This window comes from Mauremys mutica, chromosome 1 (assembly GCF_020497125.1).
Source record: "Mauremys mutica isolate MM-2020 ecotype Southern chromosome 1, ASM2049712v1, whole genome shotgun sequence".
Lineage (NCBI taxonomy): Eukaryota > Metazoa > Chordata > Testudines > Geoemydidae > Mauremys > Mauremys mutica.
The window spans coordinates 38,237,611-38,260,913 of record NC_059072.1 but is presented as its reverse complement, the minus strand read 5'-3'; the positions used below and the strand labels follow the sequence as shown (position 1 = coordinate 38,260,913).

General features: G+C 42.1%; 1 long non-coding RNA gene across 1 annotated transcript in view; it reads left to right on the top strand.

The window, feature by feature from the left end:
• LOC123349986 overlaps window positions 1–23,303 on the top strand; it is a 193,210-nt gene that overhangs the window by 62,289 nt on the left and 107,618 nt on the right. Inside the window, exon 3 of the long non-coding RNA XR_006573700.1 lies at window positions 12,737–12,838. This is a non-coding gene — a long non-coding RNA (uncharacterized LOC123349986). The remainder of the gene's footprint in view (window positions 1–12,736; window positions 12,839–23,303) is intronic.

The following is a 23,303-nucleotide window of genomic DNA, read 5'->3' as shown; positions in this document are numbered from 1 at the left end:
ATTGGCGCCCCAAAATATGTTGAGAGAGACAAGATGGAAGAGGTAATATGTTTCACACGATCAACTTCAGTGGTGAAAGGGACAATCTTTTGAGCTATACAGAGCTCTTCTTCAGGTCTAGGGGAATAACTCTGTGTAACTCGAAAGCTTGTCTCTTTGACCAACAGAAAAGTTAGTCCAATAAAAGATATTTCCTCACCCATCTTTTCTCTCTAATGTCCTGGGACAAACATGGCTACAATTCACTAGAAAAAAAAGTTAAATTTGTTATTTTTTTAAAAAAGTGTGTGTGTGTGTTTTGCAGGGGGGGGGGGGGGGATCAGCAATTAGCTTGGTCACACTCCCATCCCTAATGCCCAGTATCTATTTTCTTCCTAATCTAATCCCTTTCCCGTAGTAACCCAACACATTCCAATTTGTGTTAGCCATTTTACTATTCACCATCACCACCAAAATTTTTCATCTTGCAGGTCAGTTTTACAGGATTAGGGTAACCCTACTTTAAAGACGAAAGATAATATATGGAACCACAATTCCATTTTCTTCTAGTAGAGCAGTGGTTTTCAAACTTTTTTTCTAGGGATGCAGTTGATGAAAATTGTTGATGCCCAGGACCCAGTGGAGCTGGGGATGAGAGATTTGGGGTGTGGGAGGGGCTCAAAGCTGGGTCAGAGGGTTATGGTGCGGGGGTGAAGGCTGCAGGGTGGGGAAAGGAATGAGGGATTCACAGTGTTGGAGGGGGCTCTGGGCTGGGGCAGGGGTTTGGGGTGCAGGAGGATGTCAGGACTCTGGGCTGGGGGTACAGGCTCTGGGGTGGGGGCTTGGGATGAGGGATTTGGGGTGCAGGAAGGGGTTCTGGGTTTGGGGGGGCTCAGGGCTGGGGCAGGGGATTGGAGCGTGGATTTATCTCCAGCGGCTCCCAGTCAGCGGCACAGCAGGGGTGCAGACGCAGGCTTCCCACCTGTCCTGGCACCGCTGACTGCGCTGCACCTGAAGCAGCCAGCAGCAGGCCCGGCTCCTAGGCGAAGGTGCACAAGCAGCTCCACGCGGCTCTCGCCCACAGGCACAACCCTCACCGCAGCTCCCATTGCCTGGTAACTGGCCAACGGGAGTGCAGAGATGGTGCTCGAGGTGCGGGCAATGCGCAGAGGCCCGTGGCGCCCCTGCCTAGAAGCTGGACCCACTGCTGGCTGCTACCGGGGCACAGCGTGGTGTTGGAACAGGTAGGAACTAGCCTGCCTTAGCTGGGCAGCACTGCCAGTGGGATTTTTCACGTCAGTGGTGCTGACCAGAGTGACCCAGTGCCTGACATGCCGCCATTCAGGACTGGGTCATGACCCGAACTTTGAAAAATGCTGTAGTAGAGCATATATATTTCACATTCTCACTGTACCATATATGGTCATTGTCTGCATTTAATGACTGAAGGTATATGTTAATAATGTTTATGGACTGAATAAAAATGTAGCCCATAATGTAAGATGCAATAATTCAGTAGATATTTCAGAAAATGAGCAGGACAGAAATATTATGGAAACTATTAAGCCAATTAACTGAACAGAAAATTAAAGGATATGCATATTTGCAGAAAATAATACGCTATTTGTTCATAAGTAGTTTACTAGAAAATGGTAGTGCTCTTACTTTATCCTAAGCTTCAGAAGGTTAGAACATTCCTGATGTACTTAGTAAAAAGAAAACATCTTACATTTCATCAGTGTTTTTGAAGAAGGCTTGTAAATCTGTTCCTTTAGAGAGAAAATACCTATAGCTAATATTTTTAAACTGATTTATTAGATACACCACTGAGTGAATGGATGACACAGGGAAAGGGTGGTGGAGACTTTTGCTACAGATTCACTTTTGATCAGAGGTTCAAATCAGGTCAAGGATAAAATTCACTAATGGCTATAGCAGCAAAGAGTCCTGTGGCACCTTATAGACTAACAGACGTTTTGGAGCATGAGCTTTCGTGGGTGAATACCCACTTCGTTGGATGCATGTAGTGGAAATCTCCAGGACTCTTTGCTGCTTTTACAGATCCAGACTAACACAGCTACCCCTCTGATACTAATGGCTATAAAGTGCCTAATATGTAACGAGTTGGTGATCTCAGTCCAGTTCATAGTGGACTATCCAATATCATAACCCAATTATCTCTATCATACTGTATTTGGCATTCTCAAATATTATTCAATACAAACAAAATTCCTGGATTTGAAGTATGTATTTTACTGCAGATATAGTGTATGCAAAATTATTTCATGTTATTCTTGTTGTCTGTTTCTCTTTTTTGTTGCTTAAAAAAAAGATACATATTAAACTGTTTCAGCCATATCCATTTAAACAGATACTTTCTCTCCACATACCATAGTCACTGTCTTTGTAGATTACTCTTTTCTGCAATATTTTATCATATGATTTCCTACAGCCAAAGTAAATTATTGACAGCTTCTCTCTCTCAATATTTTTTCATAGCTTCTCATGAAATGCACAGATGTATTAAGAATTATTTCACATTTGTTAAGCCTGCTGATAATTCTTAATGAAATCCTAGCTTATTAGGTATTCCCCTGCTATGTAATTGATGAGTGTTTTTAATATACAGTAATAATTTCCCCAAAAGCTGAAGTACAATAAGAGTTCCACTTTTCATTATCATCTGAAGGCTTATTAATGGCCTTTGTGAAATGAATTGATGGTTTAAATCCAATTCCTAGCAGACAAGCATCACAAAACACTACCACATTTGACACTAATTGACACCCTTTCTCATAATTTCAGCAAGGAGGTCAAGGACAGCTTGAAGGCTGATTTTACCCTTTCACTGCTAAAAGTGGTTTCTTATAGGTCAGGATTGAAGCACAATAGTGGGGAAATATGGGTAGTTAGCACTGCCTGGTCTGGGGATAAATGGAAGATTTCAGGCTCCAAGGTTGTCTGTCTTCCACAAACATTAACTTCGCTTAAAAAATAAAATAAAATAAAACAACCAAGTATCCCACTTCTTTAAATATGTTGAGGTTCTGGAGCAGCACTGCAGAGTGGTGGGACTACACTGTCATTCAGACCTGGGATGATCAGTGGATCCAGAACTTCCTCATCCTGAAACTGAAATGTTATATGGCTTCCATCAGGCCAGTGGTATCTTTTCAGTCTCCCTAGATGTGTCCAATATATCTGCTAGAATTTGCCCTCTCAGTTTTACCATTCATGAATTGTGGAACGCGGCCAGAGTAGCACCAATGTTTTGTTGCTTGGCAGATGTTCTACCTTTTCATCATTTGCTCCAGCATGATCTTGGTTATTTTCTATATTTTTTTTCATCCCTTGAGAAATGTACATCTGTTTCTAGGAACTGCCTCCAAATATACCTTATGAAAACTAAGGCAGGAAGTTATTTGTAAAGAGTAAGCTAATTGCTTGCCTCTTTTGTCGACAAATTAACCTTTAAATCTCTTGCATTTTTCTGCTACTTTTATTGGTCTATTGGATATTTAAACACAAACAAACTTTTAAACTTCTTTCTTTTTATTCTAAATCTTTGCTTATCCTATCGATTTTTATGCTTATTCTCATTATACTTTGTTTAGAAATAGATGGCATGCAAAAGGAGTGCCCCGGTACAGCTTGTTTATATATCATAAAACAGACAGAGGTGTACAGAAAGTCATTTATAATATATCAGATGCATTTTCATACTTTAATGTGCCAGGCACTGCTAAGCATAGAAAGCCTATTGGGGCTATAGAGATGAAATTGCTGGATATCATGGGAATCTGCACAAAGGATATTTTTGGTCAAAATACTACATGGCATGAGATCATAACTGCTAAGTAACTCTCTCACTGGGTGCAAGACTCTAAGGGCATGTCTTCACTGCCGAGTTTACGCAGGGCTGGGCACCTGGATTAGTTCTCTGGGTGTGACTATCCAGGCTGATAAATGATGCTTGAGTCATAGTTGTGTAGCTGAGTCCACACTTGTGCTACAGTAACCCAGATTAGCCACTAGGATTTCTGGGGCATATCTGCTCTATGAACTGTTTTGCAGTGTATTGTGGGAGAACTTGTCTGACTTTCCTGAGCCCCTGTGTGGAAGTGCTCTTATACCACTGTGATGCTATAGGGTCACAGACCAATAAGAGGTTGTTTCACTTCCTGCCTTGTAACACTGGGTGCTTCTTGTGCTGCAGCTTTATCTCAGAAACCTGGTACCAGTAGCCTACCCACAGCACAATTACCTCACCCTGACTTCCACCAGCCCAGGTACTCATTACAGGGTGACATCAACAGCTCTTCCAGTCCCAAGTCTCTCCAAGCTGTCTCTCTTGCAGTGTCCAGTCCCTCTTAGTGGATCTGCAGATAAGTTATCTAGACTGCTTCCTCCAGGGAGACAGAACACGCACCAGCCTGTTAGTTTGGCTGAGGATTTTATCCTTCAGTTTGATTCACGGCACTGGAGTGTTTTTGTAGTAAAAACAAGAGTAAGTTTATTAACAAGAAGATATTTAAGTGATAACAAGTAAGAATAGAAGACTCAGTTATGTTTATCGGTAAAACAAAACAAAACATACCTTCTAGTGATGCACACTTAATTTCAGCAAGTTACAACCTTGGTCTAAGCAGGTTTCACACCTACAGTCAGTTTCCAAAAAACCCTTTGTTGAAAGGATCCATTTTTCTCACAGTTCAAATGGTCTGGCCCTTTGTATCCATTCAATAATGAATAACAAAATGGCTTTTTTGTCTCTGCTTATATCTTCCATAGTTCATTGACCCTGATTCAAGAAGGCTTCCTGGGGGTGCAGTCAGTCTCCATCCCCCACTGAGGTTAAGTGGCCAGCTTCCCCCACTTGCTTGCTTGATGGCTTTGTTTACCTTACACATAAGTGCCCTTTTCATTGCCTCTGGTCTCACTTTGCTTAATTTCCACTGGAGATATAGTCAAGCCAGCTAACCAACATTCCTTTGTCTAGGGCAGGCTGGGCTTAAGCCCTACCTGCCAAATACATTTTAGGACCATATTTCCAGCACATGACTATAACTCTTAATACACCACCGCTGCATAAATGACACGATAATATTAATAACTAGGGTGTTACCAGTTTGCATATGACATCTTACACAACACCTTTTAGTTACAGATGATGACAGTTGGGAGTAATGAGTGTGCCAGGCCTGATGAGAGTAATGGTATGGTATGGTATGGTGTGCCCTCTGCCAGTTGGCATTTGCAGGTCTCCCTGAGTCACACCTCCTGGAAAAATCATGGAGCAGGTCCTCAAGGAATCAATTTTGAAGCACTTTGAGGAGAGGAAAGTGATCAGGAACAGTGAGCATGGATTCACCAAGGACAAGTCATGCCTGACTAACCTAATTGCCCTCTATGATGAGACTACTGGTTCTGTGGATAAGGGGAAAGCAGTGGACGTGTTATTCCTTGACTTTAGCAAAGCTTTTGATCTGATATCCCTCAGTATTCTTGCCAGCAAGTTAAAGTATGGGCTGGATGTATGGACTTTAAGGTGAATAGAAAGCTGGCTAGATCATCGGCCTCAACAGGTAGTGATCAATGGCTCCATGTCTAGTTGGCAGCCGGTATCAAGCGGAGTGCCCCAAGGATTGGTCCTGGGGCTGATTTTGTTCAACATCTTCATTAATGATCTGGAGGATGGCGTGGATGGCACCCTGAGCAAGTTTGCAGATGACACTAAACAGGGAGGAGTGGAAGATATGGTGGAGGGTAGGGATAAGATACAGAGGGACTCAGAGAAATTAAAGGATTGGGCCAAAAGAAATCTGATGAGGTTCAAGAAAGGCAAGTGCAGAGTCCTGCATTTAGGACAGAAGAATCCCAGGCACTGTTACAGACTAGGGACTGAATGGCTAGGCAGCAGTTCTGCAGAAAAGGACCTAGGGGTTACAGTGGATGAGAAGCTGGATATGAGTCAACAGTGTGCCCTTGTTGACAAGAAGGCTAACGGCATTTGGGGCTGTATAAGTAGGAGCATTGCCAGCAGATTGAGGGACGTGATCATTCCCTTCTATTCAACATTGGTGAGGCCTAATCTGGAGTACTGTGTCCAGTTTTGGGCCCCACACTACAAGAAGGATGTGGAAAAATTGGAAAGAGTCCAGTGGAGGGCAACAAAAATGATTAGGGGACTGGCGTACATGATGTATGAGAGACTGAGGGAACTGGGATTATTTAGTCTGCAGAAGAGACGAATGAGGGGAGATTTGATAGCTGCTTTCAACTACCTGAAAGGTGGTTCCAGAGAGGATGGATCTAGACTGTTCTCAGTGGTACCAGATGACAGAACAAGGAGTAAAGGAGTAATGGTCTCAGGTTGCAGTGGGGGAAGTTTAGGTTGGTTATTAGCAGGGCCGGCTCCAGACCCCAGCGCGCCAAGCGCGCGCTTGGGGCGGCATTTTGCCAGCAGGGCGGCAGGTGGCTCCGGGGGACCTTCCGCAGTCATGCCTGTGGGAGGTCCACTGGAACCGCCAGACCAGCGGACCTCCCGCAGGCATGACTGCAGAGGGTTCGCTGGTACCGCGGCTCGGGTGGACCTTCCGCAGGCATGACTGCGGAAGGTTCGCCGGAGCCGCCTGCCGCCCTCCCAGCGCACCCTCTGCAGGTGCGTCTGCAGGAGGTCCCCCGGAACCATGGGACCGGCAGCGCACCCCCTGCGGCAATCCGCCATGCTTGGGGCGGCCAAATTCTTAGAGCCGCCCCTGGATATTAGGAAAAACTTATTCACCAGGGGGGTGGTGAAGCACTGTAATGTGTTATCTAGGAAGATGGTGGAATCTCATTCCTTCGAGGTTTTTAAGGTCAGGCTTGACAAAGCCCTGGCTGGGATGATTTAGTTGGGGATTAGGTCCTGCTTTGAGCAGGGGGTTGGACTAGATGATCTCTTGAGGTCCCTTCCAACCCTGATATTCTATGATTCTATGATTCCTCTCTTACAATACTGCAGGTGGGTCTGCCACTGGCTGAACTGTAGGCAGCAGGTGAGAACCCTCTTTTCTGTCTGCAAGAAAACCTGTTTCTCCCTGTTTGGCCACAGCCTTTAAAGCATAATATCGGTAAGCATCCATAATTCTTCTTATAGTGTTAATATATACATTTCACAATGATGTTAATCACTAGTGTGTCACCAGCTTTCAAAAAAGGCCTTACTCGATACACTTTTATACACAATCACTTGATTCTTTGGTGTTCAGATCCCCTGTACTCCCCCTTGGTATGTCTGGACCCTGATTGTCACAACTACTAATACAGTTAACTGTCACTTCCAGCTTTGCACTCTCTTCACTTCTGTCCTTGGCCTCCATTCCAGCCAATGCCAAGGCATGGATCCAACTCAGGACCATGACCTGTTGCAGATGTTGATATTAATGCAATACCCATTTCTGCAACTGGAGGCAGATAAAGTCATGAGGCTTGTCAGTCGCAGAAGGTAGCAGTGGCCATTAGTGAGGAGATCATGGAGGCTGGATGCACTCATGGAGCATTGGAGCTATCTGATGCAGGTTTTAATAGCTGTAGACTCCCCCTTCGCTGGCCAGCAATTCTGGAGCAAGACCACAAGCACACAGTCGTGGTAGGACATCATCATGCTGACCTGGTTGACCAGCAATGGCTTTAGAGCTTCTGCATGAGGAAGGCCAACTTCATGGAGTTGTGCGAGGAGCTCACCCCAATCCTTCAGCAACAGGACTCCTGGGTGAAAGAGGCCATACCAGACAAAAGTGCGTTGCTATTGCCATCTGGAAGTTGTCTACTCCAAACTGCTACAGGTCAGTGGCTAACTAGTTTGGTGCTGGCAAATGTACTACTGGTGTTGTGGTGATGGGAATTTTGTGAGGCAGTTTTTTGCTGTGTTTTACCATGGGTAGTGAAAATTGCTAAAAATCCTGCAATTATTGCTGGCTTTGAGAGAATGGGGTTGCTGAAATCCACTGGGATCATCAAAGGTTTATACGCCCATTGTCTGCCCCTCGCAGGGGGCACACGAGTATATCAATTGGAAAGGATCTTGCTCATTGTGTAGATTCTGAATGACCATATAAGTAGGTTCATGAACACCAATGTGGGATGCATCAGCAGGTTGCATAATGCCAGTATTTAAAGATTTGGACACAAAGAGATTTCATTTCTTCCCAATAATATGGATACTGAAAGTGTGTCTGTGCCCACTGCTGTTTTAGGGTACCCAGACTATCCTTTAATGCTCAGAGTCATGATGTGAGAGCATCTGGTAGAATAAAGTTTAATTACACCCTGAGCAGTCACAATATTGTAGTTGGATGTACATTTGGCTAATTGAAGACAAGAGGGTACAGCCTACAAACCCATTTGGATGTCAGTGTGCCCACTCTATTTGAATAACTTGAGTGTGCTGCACACTGCACAACATAGGCAAGGATAAAGTGCAGAGAATAAGGGGGAGAGCTTTTGAACATAGTGCTGGTTTACAGACCTGGTCAGATAACCAGAAAGTATATTTCTGCTCACTGGGACTGGGCCCAGAGAGCCAGGGAAGTCAGGGGTATCATGTGTGCCCACATCCTTGCTTTGCATGGGGAAAAGTGATGATGTGCAGGAATGTGATGTGTCATATTAATCAGTTTATCTTTTGTTGTTATGAGACTTTATTAAAAACTGTGGTTTAAACATCTTGCCTCCTTGTGTTTCCCAAGCACTCACACACCGATGGGTTGTGCAGCCAAATACTTTATTGAAAAAAAACACGGGCAGTGCAGCTGCCAGCTATATAGTGCAAATGTCAAAAGAAGTGAAACATACAAAGTACAAACAATAGCAGTGATATTGCAGTCATTGCCATTAATGCAATGACAGGATACCTTTTCTCTCTCCCCACTTGTAGCACAGCGAGAAAGTTAACAGGGTGCATTTGCTCACGCACATGTCTGTTCCAGGAGTCCACTGATTGATATTGTGGCACTGCTGGTCCACTGTGAAGGAGGAGTGGGTGGTGTTGAAAAGACACATCTGTGTATTCAAGCAGGAAGGGAGTGGGGCTGGGGCAGGGGCGGCTCCAGGCACCAGCTCTCCAAGCGCGTGCCTGGGGCGGCAAGCCGCGGGGGGCGCTCTGCCGGTCAGCGCTAGGGCGGCAGGCAAGGTGCCTTCGGCAGCTTGCCTGCGGAGGGTCCACTGGTCCCGCGGCTTTGGCGGACCTCCTGCAGGCACGCCTGTGGGAGGTCCGCCGAAGCCACAGGACCAGCGGATCCTCCATGCTTGGGGCGGCAAAATGTCTAGAGCCACCCCTGGGCTGGGGAAATGCAAAGGCTGCCCCACAGCAAGAAATAGCCTTCAAAACAATAATTACATTAGTCATAAACTGGCAAAACCTTCCTACTTACATTGTGATTTCCCCTCAAACAATAACAAAAGTGACAGCAGCCTCTTACCCAGCTGGGGTAGTGATGCTGCTTCCTCTCTAGGCAATTCATAGATTCTAAGGTCAGGAGGGATCATTGTGATCTAATCTGATCTTTTATATAACTTAGGCCAGAGAACTGCTCCAAAATAGCTGTCTGGGATCTTCCCTAAACAGGTCCATGGACTCCAGGATGAGGACATCCTCCAATCCCCTCTGCCTGATGGATCTGTGCTAGCTCTAGGTCTGTTCCAGCTTCTCTGGTTCTTTTTCTGTCAGGGTCACCTCTGGCTCCACCGGTCCCTCTGGCTCCTCCCCGCAAAATAATCTCATTCTGTCTCCAAAGCACAACACCGGACTCCTTGCAGGGGGCAGTGCCGAGCACCAGGTCAAACTCTTTGTAGTAGGGGCTGGTTGGTGATGAGTTTCCATACTTGTCACTGGAATCGTTTTCCCTTGTGGTAGGTGACCTTCAGGGTTTTTTTTTTATTTTCTCCCTGCACTAAATTGCTGTCTGTTTAATCCTCTCCTTTACCAGCCACTGGGAGATGTTCTTGTAGAGGTGATTTCAGGTTCTACTCCCCAAATTGTGGACCTTACTGACCTCACACCAGAACCTTGGTGGAAGTCTCTGGCCTGCTCGCAGCCCTGTTGGATGAGGCTCTTCCAGACATTACCTCAGTTCAAGTTCTGTTTGAGTGCTGTGTAGAAATGGAGCAGGCCATGTGGAATGTAGGGTTTAAACACTGATCCATGTTTCAGCTGGCTTCCTGCAGGGGGCAGAAAGGGATTCCCCTACCCAAATGTATTCTGTTTTGTTTTTGTTTTAATCTCCTTTGCCACAACCAGACATGGGACATTGGACAGGATGGGTAGGGCTTGGATTTGGCACCAAGCATTCTCTCTCTCAGGTGCATGGCTGGCTGGTTTTTGCTCACATACTCAGGATCTAACTGATTGCCATATGTGGGGTCAGGAAGGAATTTTTCCCCAGGCCAGATTGGCAGTAATTTTGGGGTTGTTTCCCCTTGGGGTTCAAGTCACTTAGCAAGTTATCTGGGTATAGTTCTCTTACTCATTTCCTTGCTATTGCAGGGCACTGGTCCCCACCTCAAGTCCTCCTATTCTCGGCTTGTGGCATATAACAGGATAGTCTTCTGTGGACTATGCTATCTTTCAGTTGCTGTGTGAGTGCAGGGTGGTTATATACAGGACATCAGAGTAGATCATCTAGTGGCCCCTTTTGGCCATAAACTCTGTGACTCCGAATAAACTGGTAAGTGACTGCTGGTGGGGAAGGGAGGAGGTAGAAAGTCAAAAAAATATGGATATTGAAGGATTGTGGGAAGGCACTGGCAGACTATCGGCACCTGGGTTCTGGAACCTGAGTAGTAGCCTGTGTCCACACTGCAAAGTAGGTGGGTGAGAGCCCAGGTTAAAGTAAAACTCAGGGTTTAATCTATATTCCAGCGAGGTAAGTAAGCACAGGTTCAAATCACATATAAACCCAGGTTCTAGGTTTTTCAGTGTGGACTGTAGGGGGGGTTGGTCTAAAACCCAGATAAGAGTCCAGGTTAACTCATACCCTAATTTGTTACATTTTCACTTTGTAATATGTGTCCTGCCTGAGGCCCAGTCCAGCAAGATACTTAAACATGTGCGTAACTTTAAGCACAAGAATAGTCAGATAATTTCAGTGGGACTACTCACATGCTTTAAGAACCACACTTGCTTACATATCTTGCTGAATCAGGGCCTAATTGCCATAGCTAACCCTTTTTTGGTTGCTTTTGGAGCAGGTCAAGTGATAAAAACATGTATAATGAATCATATATTCAACAAAACGTGCCCAAATCCATCAGTTCTATTATGCAGAATAGATCATTTGACCAGCTCTAGGTGTTTTTGAATTAATACTTATTTCCAGCTAACTAATTGTAGATGCTGGCTGGCCTGGGGCCTTTCCACTAAGATCCTCTGGGGGATAATCTTGGTTTTTTTTAACTGGGCTGCAGAGGCCATTCCGACTAATCAGTTCTTAAAGGCTTACAGCATATCTTTAAAAATAATGAGTCTGATACTCTCATGCATGCAAGGGTCTGGAGAGGAGCAAAAGTGGGCGGAAATGGGGTGGGGAGAATAGAAGATAGGAAAGCAACACAGAAGCCCTCTGCAAAGAGGTGAGTTTTGGGGGCCAGAGAGAATCCACCTGTGCAACACTCTCACACACAAACCCCATGGATGTCTGTGCAAGAATTAACGCTGCTTTCTGCAGCTTTTAATCCAGATCTGCACCTGCACCACCATCTTGGGGATTGGGTATTTGACAGGCAGACGAGCAAATGGCATCAGGGTTACAAAGGACGCCAAACGGTCAGGGAACAGCCTGCAGTGGCAACCCCTTCCTTTGTTCTTTTTCCAGAATGCAAGATTTTGTGAGGACACAGAGGCGACACCTTGTTCTTCTCATGCAAATTCTTCCCCAAATCTCTCCTTATGTGGGAACTTTGCAGAGTTTTCTGTACACTGTGCCTCCTTACTCTGGGTTTCGCCTTTACAGGGCGTGATATGACCCAATATGTCATCTTAGATCTCCTCTGAGCCTACAGGGTTTCTGCTTTTATTCAGAGGAAATAATGAGCCTGGGTATGCCTTATCCACTGTAATAATTGTAAAGCGGTGCCTCACAGATCTTTTACAAATGTCTGCTCCTATATACAATTGTATCTCTACCCCAGACCTCACACATCTTGAAAAGCCATGGCAACTGTGAAACCATTCCAGGACAAAAGAATAAATAAAGGAGGTCATGCTGTCCACATACAAAACAGCTTTTCCCATCTGGTGGCACACAGTTACACAAGTCCCTTCGTATGAACCACTTACTGCGGCAAGCCTTGCATAAAAGGTCAATTCTTTTTTTTTTTAATGTCCCATTTACCTTTGACCGGCAATCTGACAGTTTGGATTTATCAGAGGCACTCAATGAAGAACAGCTCGGTGTCACCGTGTCTTAGAACTTTCAAAGAAAATAGGTGTAATACTGTAGTACATAGTTTGCAGGGCATTGTGACCCTATTCTAGGCTGGCAACATGTCCCAGAACTATTAGATAGAGATCCTTTATTATGAATTCAGTCTAATAGCATGTACAATCCTTCTTAAGTAATTAGGACTGCTAGTTTACTGTGCTAGTGTTGTTTAAATAGCCTAAAATCAGAAAGAGATAAGATTTAATTGTCCCAACAAACCTTTTCATCTCCTCCCTGTGTGTTAATTACTGATCATTAATTACCTCCAGTAGTAAACACAGTTCACCCACTTGCAGATGTTCACCTTCAACCTCTGAGAAAGCTGCAAGTGTCTCTGCAATCCTATGTGTGTTGTCAACTTCTCCTTCCCTGACCAGGACACAGATTGCTCTCTCATGGTAAGTGTGTCTTCAGCGTGACCAGCTACACATGACTAATCTACAGTGAATCAGTTTGTTACCCTTTAGACTGCATAAACTGTGAAGCACCCTCAGAGTGCAGCAGGCTATGTGTACATGATTATACAGGATGGATGGCTCATAGCATGTAGGGGTAGCACTTATGCTTAAAATGCTAATTTTTGTGAAATGCTAGCTGCTGACTCAGAGGCGAATGGCACCTACATAGTCTCTTTTTTTACACTTTAACAACCCGCTCTCTGGCACACACACATATATATATATATATTTAAAGAGCAAAATTATTTTTTCAGCGAGTGGATTGCTCACAATAATATGCTCACGCTTCACTAGTGGTGCTTAAGAGAGTCATTATTTTTTATTAAACTGTTAATCAAAATATTAATACATGGAGAATTTATGCAGTTCAGCTGCTCTGAAGGATGCTGCGATGGATTATGAAATAATACATGTGTGGGTGGAAATAGCGATGAGTGACAAATGCTGCATTTAACTTTGGTGTTTCAAACATGCTGAAGGATTTAGTATATTGCAAAATAATTTACTGTGCATCAAGTATCATGTACTTTGAGTGCTATTTTGTGGCTGCAAACTACGTAGTGGGCCAGATTCTGACCTCCCTCTAAGCATATGGGCAGGGAAGCTGGGAGCTATAGCTCCACCATTGCAGCATACCAGCCAGTGGAAGTTAACCAGCATGAGGGGGCTGTAACCTGTATCCAGTAAAGAGCTGCAGTAATTTACTTCTCACCTGAGCTGTGGGAGGGGAGCAGCAGAAAAGAAATTGTGAAGCAGACTCAAGCTATGTCTACACTAATGGCAGCATGCAGAGTACAGGCACTACATGTGTGGCTACACAGTGCAGTGAAAGGGAGGCAGCATCCACAATTTTCACTGCGGTGCGTAGTTACTCATGGTGTGGAAAGGCAGTGTAGACATGGGAGGCACTGCTTGGACATGTAGAGAGCTCTGCAGATTATATACCCTAGGATTCGGGACTATAGGGCACCCTCCTATGCTTACCTAAGCCATGCGTCACCATCTACACTGCTATTTACACCCATGGTGGTTGAGCAGGCAAAGCCTGTACTCTACATTCTGCTGCAAGTGTAGACATACCTTCAGAGTTAAACTAGAGAATAACATAAGCTATAGAATTTCACCTAGTAATTCCTGCATCAAGCTCTATAACTTGGTGTTGAATTACAGTGTGTCTTTAAGAAAAATGTCTAATCTAGTTTTTTAGACTTCAAATGATGGAGAATCTACCACACACATCCCTTGGTAATCTGTTACAAAGGTTAATTACCCTCATTGTTAAAAATGAGTGTTATTTCCAGTTTGAATATTTTTAGTTTCAATATCCAGACATTGGAGCTCATTATGCTTTTAGTAGACAGAGTACAGTGCCCTCTCGTATTAGATACCTTCTCCCTTCAGACCATAATCCACCTCTTAAACAGCTCTTTGAGGAGCTAAATATTAGTCTTTCATTGTAAGGGTGTTTTCCATCCTTCAAATCATTCTTCTGTGTACCCTCCCCATCTTTTTAACATCTTTTTTTAATAGGTGGACAACAGGCCTGAACAAAGTATTCTAGTAGTGGCCTCACCACACTATATATAGAAATAATATTATGTCCCTATTCCTATGCCTCATTACTCCCTTGTTTATAAATCCAGAGATCATGTTAGCCTTTTTTGTCCTGGCATTGCTCTGGGAACTGATTTTTTTTGGTCAAAGATGATGGAGAAGATATCAGATAGGCAGCTAGAAATAGAAGTCTGAACAGACTGAGGAAAGTCTGCATGGGGAAGTTAGTGGAAGATTATGCAGAATGCCTTTGATTTATTCTTTTAATTAGATAGATTTTGAATAGAGAGGGAAGGGAAAAGAGGGGAGAGGGTTTGAGGAGACAGTCAAAAGGTAGATAAAAACCTTGTGTCTAATTTTTGCTTGGCATTTTATTCTTTTTTCCTCCTACATCCTCCTCATGACAATGTTGGCGCACAGGGCAGAAACCTGTCTCTTCCAGTCCTCTGTCATTTGCTGCTGCTTCCATCTGTTCTATGATGTTGAGATGGACTGTTCTGCCCTCCCTGCTAAGAGCTTTCTTTTTCAGGTTTCTCTTGGGTACCTTTATTTCCTCACACCAGTTGGTTTCCACTTTACAGCTTCATGGGGGAGTCTGTGTGTTGGCATGTGGAGTACATGACCCAAATATGTCCTGCACTTTTTTCTGTTTGTGGTGGAAACTGCTGGTTGGTGATTTCATGGATCTCTGTACTGGTAATGAAGACTTACCCACCAATGCCCAGAATCTTTATAGGCACTTAGTTTTGAAAGTGCCTAGTCTCCTGTCTACCACTTTTGGTAGATCTCCAGCTCTCACAGTCATATGTTAGCACTGATATTATGCCTGAATTGAACTATCTCAGTTTTGTTAGGATAGTATATATCTTTGATTACCATATGTCAGTAGGTTTAGTAAATGCTGTGGATGCCTTTCCTATCTTCAGTGTCAGTTACTTCTTGTGGTCTTCAGTGGCCAATATGGTGCTGCCCAGGCAGACAAACTGTTTTACTTTTTTATTTTGTATTTTTGCCTGCCAATGTGTTACTGTTTGATGTCTTGATTTCAAGGATGTTTGTTTTAGCATAACTAATTTTGAGCCCTGCCTTCCCTGCTGTTTTTGCCAGGTTGTCTGTCTGTAAATTTTCAGGACTGTCACTCAGTAAAGCAATATCATCAGCAAAATCTAGGTCTTCTAGGCATTTGCCATCTACTCATGCTATACTAAGTTTTTCTGCATGGTCACTAATTGTGTATGCTTCCAAGCCATGAGTTCCAGAGCTTTAAAAATAACTAGAACATGTCTAGCCTGGGATATCTAGTCAATTTAGTAAAAGAATCATCTGGGTTTTCAAGCCTCTCATGAGGAATGAAGAGGTGGTGGACACATTGCATCGCCGTAGCTGACCTAACTTATTCACTGTTGCAACTCCTGATGAACAAAGAGAAAACAAGTTTACTTGGTGGTGAAATGTGAGAGCTTTGGGGGGCTCTTTACAATGAAGATTTTTGTAGTAGCCTTTCTTGTCTCTTCATAACATAAATGGTGTAATGTTCACACAAAGTATGCAAAGGATTGTAATAGTGGGTTGGGTTGAATGACTTTGTCTTGTGGGTAAATGGATAGCAGTTCTGGAGCTATGTCCCTGGATACACTGATGTCTGGATTTATTTCTTAGGCATTGGAGTTCTTTTCACTGATTTTAATGCCAGAAGATCCTTTAAGATTGTCTAGTCTGACCTCCTGCATAACACAGACCATAGAATTTTACCTCATAATTCCTGCATAAAGCCTGTGACTCCTAAATGATCTAGAAAACTGCTAGTGTTCAGCTTTCATGACATGCCATAAAAGTTTGTGAAAATTATAGAGTCTTCTTGACAACCCAGGAGTTTTTAGAAAATAAGTGATTGTGTTATAAAGATACTTTATTATCTTTTGTTTAAAAAAGTAAAGGAAGAACAAATAATGGAATGGACAGTTATTGACTCTGATACACAGCAGAATAACTGCTCAAGATTGCATTGTGAAGAAGTTGAAAGGAAGGAATTTCAGTGGGTGATATTAAGTCCACTATCTAAAATAATCTGAATAAACTATCTAATCAACAATTATGAATAATAATTCCTGGAAAGACATTACAGTATTATTATTAATAATATATTAATATCAAAATAGCACCACATTTCAATCTCAAAGGGAACACATCATAAAGGAGAGCGATTTTAAGGACCTGGAAATCCAAGCGATTTCCCAGATCCACTTTCAGCTGAATGAGACATCAAAACCTTTTGTGGAATAAGTAGAAATATTTTGTCAGATAGAGTCCATCAACCAATAGTGACTAGGTTTATACCTGAAAGGGAATACATAAAAACTTTATCTCTCAATGAACTTCTGAATTTTTCTTAGCAACTGAGCGACTTCTCAGCATGGAGGTATTCTTTTTCAATAATGGACACTCTCAATAATATACTGCTGCTCTACCACACAGCTGTTATTAAAATAATTAGATTGTCCCTGAAAACACTGGCCCCCATAACAGAGGTTTTTGCAGGTGTTCATGAAGCTTCTTTTAATTCAGTACTTATCATCTGCTAGGATGTTTTGGTTTACCTATTGTAATATGTGATGAGGATAAGAAGATTAAATAAGAAGCATAAAAGTTGGTGAACAACTTAGCAACATAAAAATTATTCAAGAAAAGTAGAGGGGAATTATAAGGAAAGCTTGTGGGCCTTTCTTAGAACTCACGAATTTCTCTGTTGTCGTAGTTATTAATGTTCTGCTAAATACAGCGCCCATGAGAGCGACTACTAGATTGACATCCTTACTAGACCGTAGGCCTCTGTTTACTATTCAAAGAGCACAGGGTAGCAACTGGGCAGAACTGACCTGGAGTGGCCAACTGTAGAGATAAGGGAAGGCAGTTCAGTCAACCAGCTCATTCAGTCCTTGCCTTTCTCCTGAGACCGTCAACAAAGTTTCATATGAAGTGTGGTGATGGTATTATGATAACACTTGCCTACCACCACCACAAAGACCACTACCAACTCACTTCCCATGTACAAGAGAATAGTCATCTGATGGTAAACAATTTTCATTCATTACTTACCTGTTCTGAATTTTAACTGACAATTTAGAAGCGAAAGCCTTTTTAATCCCAAAAGCTGCATTTCAGCGGTCCCATGCTACCTCAGTATCAATCTCTATTCATTTTCAATGGCTGATGTGTAGAATCCACAAGCTTAGCACATTTTTTCCCCATGAGTCAGAGTTTTGGTAAACTGGAATAGTCATACATATTTAGAACTCAAAAAGAGGACAAGATTTGTCATGCAAGTGGGCGGGGGAGGGAGAGGGCAGATGTGCTGAAGGAGAAGGGATTAATTTTATTGAGGGACTCTGTTGATGGTTGGATTGAACCATATTTTACAACAGTGGAAAATCTAATGGCTCTCACAGTCAAGATGTTTCTATTGGATATTTTTAACATGTGAATTGGGTATGGAGTTCACTGCTGAAATAATCTTTTGGACTTTTCAGGTAACATTTTTGGAGTGAGTTTATGGTTTTAATTTAAAACTTTTATTTTTTATGGGCCTCTTGATACACACTGCACATAGAAATATGTGCTCCTGGTGGAGGAAATATTTGGGAATATTTGTTTTGTTTTTAAATATATCTCTTGTTTTATAATATTGGTTGGGGAAGGGTTAATTATTGTAATTTAGGTTTCTTAATAGCATTTTTGAGAGTTCTCTATAATTATCTCATTTTTCTGGGCACACCAATAAGAGTTTCAGGCTAATGGTGGGTCTTTATCTCATGTGCTGCTCACCTTCTCTGTCATTCTCTGCAACTTGCAGTGTATAATTACTTACTATTTGATTAATCTGATTTCTGTATTTAATTTATGTTGGCTGTTATTCATAATGTTACAATTATCCAACCTGTTCTCATACTACCCATGTATTGTGATTTGTAATGGATTAACTGATTTTAATTTATGTAATAAATATAATAATATATTTAGTAAAAATGGAGTAAATCCTTGACCCATTGAAGTCAATGGGAGTTTTGCCATTTATTTAAATGACACTAAGTTTTCACTCAAATGTTTTTTACAATGAACACATTCAGTATGAATATTTTCTACTGACAAGGTGATTATAGCTGGTGACTTAAATGAGCAGACTGAAAGGGTATTTACACAATATAGGTAATCAAGGGTCAGATTCTGCCTGCCTTAGTTGTGCAGTACCTTATTTGTGAGTGTTTCCATTGACATAGATGGTAAGGCAAATAAGGATGAAATATACTGGTGCCAACAGATAAGTTTAGTGCTCTTAACTATAGCTTAACAATACCTAATCTGCCTGATCTCACAGGTTCAGCTGTCAGTGAGATTGACTCAACCCTTCATAATTTTGTTAGATAAAGTGAGTATCATCTGCTTTGCTAAATGTGGGTTATATATATCAGATCTTAAAAAATGAGGTTGTGTTTGGCCATTAAATACCCCATGGCATATTTAATAAGACTAGGGGTTTACCACAGAGCCCTTGAAGAACATTTCTTCAATTCCTACTTTTGAGAAGAAAACTTTGAATTAGTCGTCTATCTAGCTGCCCATCTCCACCCTGGAGATAGCTGTATTTCATTTGTGTTGTATGCATATGGTTTCTGAAACTCGATGGGATCTTTAATGGTGAAAGAGAAACAAATGTATTGATTTTGATGGGAGTTGGGCACCTACATACATCTGAGGATCTGGGCTTAAGTAAATATAAAATATGATGGCATTATCAAATAAAAGCTACTATGGAGATAGAGGTCATTGTTCACTGCAAAATGAAGTACTCTTTCATGTTGCTTCTTACCTCTTTAACTATGGTATTTCTGGAACAGTCCTTCAACATTATGTCTGTGTGCTAGATAACTATGTGCATGGGAGTTATTCATAGCAGAGTTCAGTATGGACTCAATTCTTCACACATCTCAGGTTCTAGACATTTATGCTTCTTTTCTTCCCCTTCTCTCCCCTTCTCCCCTCTCCCACCTCCACTTTGTTATGTTTCTCTTGTCACTTTTGACTTTTCTAAGGAGTTGCTCCTTCACTTGGGCTATTTCAGACCATCATCAATATAACCATGTCACTCAGGGATCTGAAAAATCCACTTGGAGAGGTGGATTAACTATGCTGATGGGAGAGTGTTCTCCCACTGGCGTAGAGTGTCTTCATTAAAATACTACAGTGATGCAGCTGCATCGGTGCAGCTGTGCTGATGCAGCGTTTTAAGTGTAGACTTGCCATCACATATGGACAGTGTAAATCTTAGCTGGGTTTGCTCATCAGATTTGGTTTAACTGTAGGATCTCCTTAGGTTGCATTTTATATGTGTTGTGAGTGCTGATTACAGCCTTCTGTTTTATGTATGATTGGATCCATGTAAGGAAACTATAAATTGTAATAAAATATAAGTTAAAAACGTAATCAAACTTTAAACCATTATTGCTTTCTGATAGACTCTGTGCTAGAGTTCAAGGGTCTAGTAAGTACACTCAGCTTTTCTGCCTGTAAAATGCCGATGGCTTTGATGTTCATCAGCCACTGGGAGCCATTTATTACCTTGTAAACTTGGAGACAATTACCTTTCTGCTATTATATCAGTTGTCACATAAAAAGATTCTTTTATTCTCTCTCTCTGTGCCTCTTGCTTAGGGTTCTATTCGGATTGCAGGAGTGTATCTTGTTCATGTGATGCCTGTATTTCCTGTGTTCCTATTTGGAATATAACATTTTAAAAAGAGAACAAATTGCATACATTAAATCCCTAGAAAAAACTGGTATTTAGTCTTGTATTAATTGAATAATGACAACCATGTTAGCTTTAAAAGTCATTTAATTAACCCAGTAGCATAAAAAGCATTTTGACATGCATTCTTAATAATGGATCAGTCAGGTTGTAACATAGCAAGTATATTATTTTGAGTTGCACCAAATATTATTGTAAAAAAAAGGAGACTAAAGTAATCTGGCAGATAATATATTAAAATAGAATGACACGGATCCTTGGTTGGTCTAAATGAGTGTAGCTCCATTGAAGCCAATGGAAATATGCCAATTCACATCAGCATCTGGCCCAGCGGATTAGTTTGGGTTATGCAGGTATAAATTAAGGTAGAATCTGGTCCACTAAAGAAAATCATCCTTCCTAAATCTATAACCAGGGAACATTTTTTTCACATTACTCCTTTGGAGTGCACTCATGGGTTTATAAAAGAACAAAGTAGTGACAAATGTGTTCTCTTGTCACTTGCTTGGCAAATTGAGTTCTGTTCAGTGTTGTGCAGACAGAACAGAAAGAACACAGTGTGAACAGGAACATCAAGACCTGAAAATCTTACTTTGATCTCTTTCTTAAGAACTAACCAAGAGCACTGTGACATTCTGTAAGGAGGCTAGATGTTTTAAAAGCTGCAGTTCTGTATGATGATGCCTTTTACAAACAATAGAAAAAATAATCTCATTTGAAGCTCACAGTGTGTTTGGGGGGTGTTTTTCCTCCAAAAATGGACGAGTGTGTATCCATTATGTTTGGCAAACAAGCAGCCGAGCCTCATAAAACCAGAACTCTATAAAATATCCTTTTATTTTTCTATTCCCTAAACTTTATAACTATTTGGACCAAGCTCCCTGTATATTTCTGGTACCCTGCAAGTCATATGTCAGACCCTCATCTAGCCCTGAAATTTTGTTGCCACTTTCTTCTCCTTTCATGCTGAGCCTGCACTATCTAACGGCTGACAGCCGTTATAGTCTTCAGGAGAGAGACTCTGAAAGGCTACAAAAGAACTATGGAAGCCTTGTTTTGGAGGAGCAGTGGGTAACTGTCATTTATACATACATATATATTTTCCACCAAACCTCTGCCAGCTCTCAAGAATGAAGCAGGCAGGCAGAGGACAGAAAATGGTGTGATATGAATGTGCCTGCCTGTAAAGAGAAACAAAGCTAATGAGCCTAAAATTAGACCTGCTGGGTTAGATGCTGTAGTATCTTTTTAGCTGGCCAAAGTCCAAAAAAAAAAAAGAAATGAGAAACTGTGAAATGGAATCTTATTTTTTAATGATGAGTTATAATTTATTCAGGCTATTAGAGGGCTGGAAAATACTTAAAAACTTGTTCCTACAATAATTTTCTCTCATCTCTTTTAAATGTTCTTTTGAACTTTGAATTATCCTCCATCTAAAAGGATTTTATACTTTATATGGTTTGAATACACTGTTCCCACAGCAATCTATGGCAAGTTATGTTCCTAAAAGAATTTGCACTTACATGGAAGTTGGCTATACAGATATTACATCAAACAAGGAAGCTAGCCTAATCTTAGATTAAAAATCTATCATTACGAGCTAGATTTAATTTGAATTATTGAAGTAAGATTATTAGATAATAGAAAGGACTCCAAATAAACTGAAAGAGTAGTGCTCAATCACACTTGGATGGGAGTCACCAGATGTTAACATTTTTTCATGTGACATAGAAGCCAATTTCCAATCATTATCACTATTTTACATTCATCCACACTGAAAAAAAATCAATTTTGGATTAGATTGAACCTTATTATGACTTTTACTGTACACATTTTCCCATTGTCTACCACAGTGAGGCATGGATTAGCACTAGTTGGCTATAAAAATGTATATATGTATGGTGTCTAAAAATTTATAAAAAAGGGTATCATTTTTCTCTTAAATTGTACAGGTAAGATCCTCACCCCTGTGCCCCGGTCCCTGTATGATAGAATGGCACAGTGGGACATTGAAAACCCTGGTTTTGGCCAGGGTAGGCTTCCCCTAGTGTAAGAACTATAGAAGACTATGGCATGTTCCCTTCTGAGTAATCCCTTGTAAGTCTTGGCCTAGGAGGCGTGCTGGGCAAGGGGTTGGGTTTGGGGGGAGACTGGGGAGGTGGAGGGGCATGTCAGGGGTAGGGATGCAGCACACAGCCCTGTGGTGATTCAGAGCAGTGTAGCCAGGGTACCTGAAGGAGGCTGCCATAACTTAGACAAGCCCTCAGGATTGTCTAATTTATATCGGGGGCTGCTTTGGCCCCTGACCAGCTCAAAACTGGGAGCTGCAAAGGTGGCTTAAAACTGCCTTAACCTCCCTTCTCCTGGGATGTGAGTTTTTTACTCTGCCTTTTAGGCTACATCTGTACTAGCCACTGTACACATGCGGTTTTGCCATAACTCTCCCCCACCCATAGTCCACGTGTAAACACTGTTAGCACATGTCTGAAGGCAAGTAGAGACTGAGTAAGCTAGCACATCTGAGGGGGGGAGGTAAGTACATGCCTTCAGCTGTGGCATAGCCCCTCACCCATCCCAGTGTGCAGTGTAGATGGAGGTAAGGAGTTTGTACCATGTCTCGATTTTCAATAGTCCTCCACCGCACAGTTCCACAATGCACTGAATCTCTTCTTCCTGACCCTTACCCAATCTATAAAGGTCCCTGCCCCCCCATAGTACCATGTTACGCTAATCACACCTTAACTGCTTTCCACTGCACTTTTTTGATCAGTACAAGTTAACATAGATCCTGCTCCTAGAGCAGCCACCTGGCCCACCGACCATATCTGGTAGCTGATCAGTGTGAGGTCGGACTACACCATCCTCCATGACTTCACCCAGAGCATCAGGAATGTTCATATGTACTGGGAAATTTCACAGAGGCTGTAGCAGGTGGGCATTAAATGGACTTTGGCGCAGGACTAGGTTCTGGAAGGGGAAGGGACCACTTTGGTTATCAGAGGAAAGTTATTCACAACAGTCTATTCCTTGGGCAATTACAAAAAGTTTACT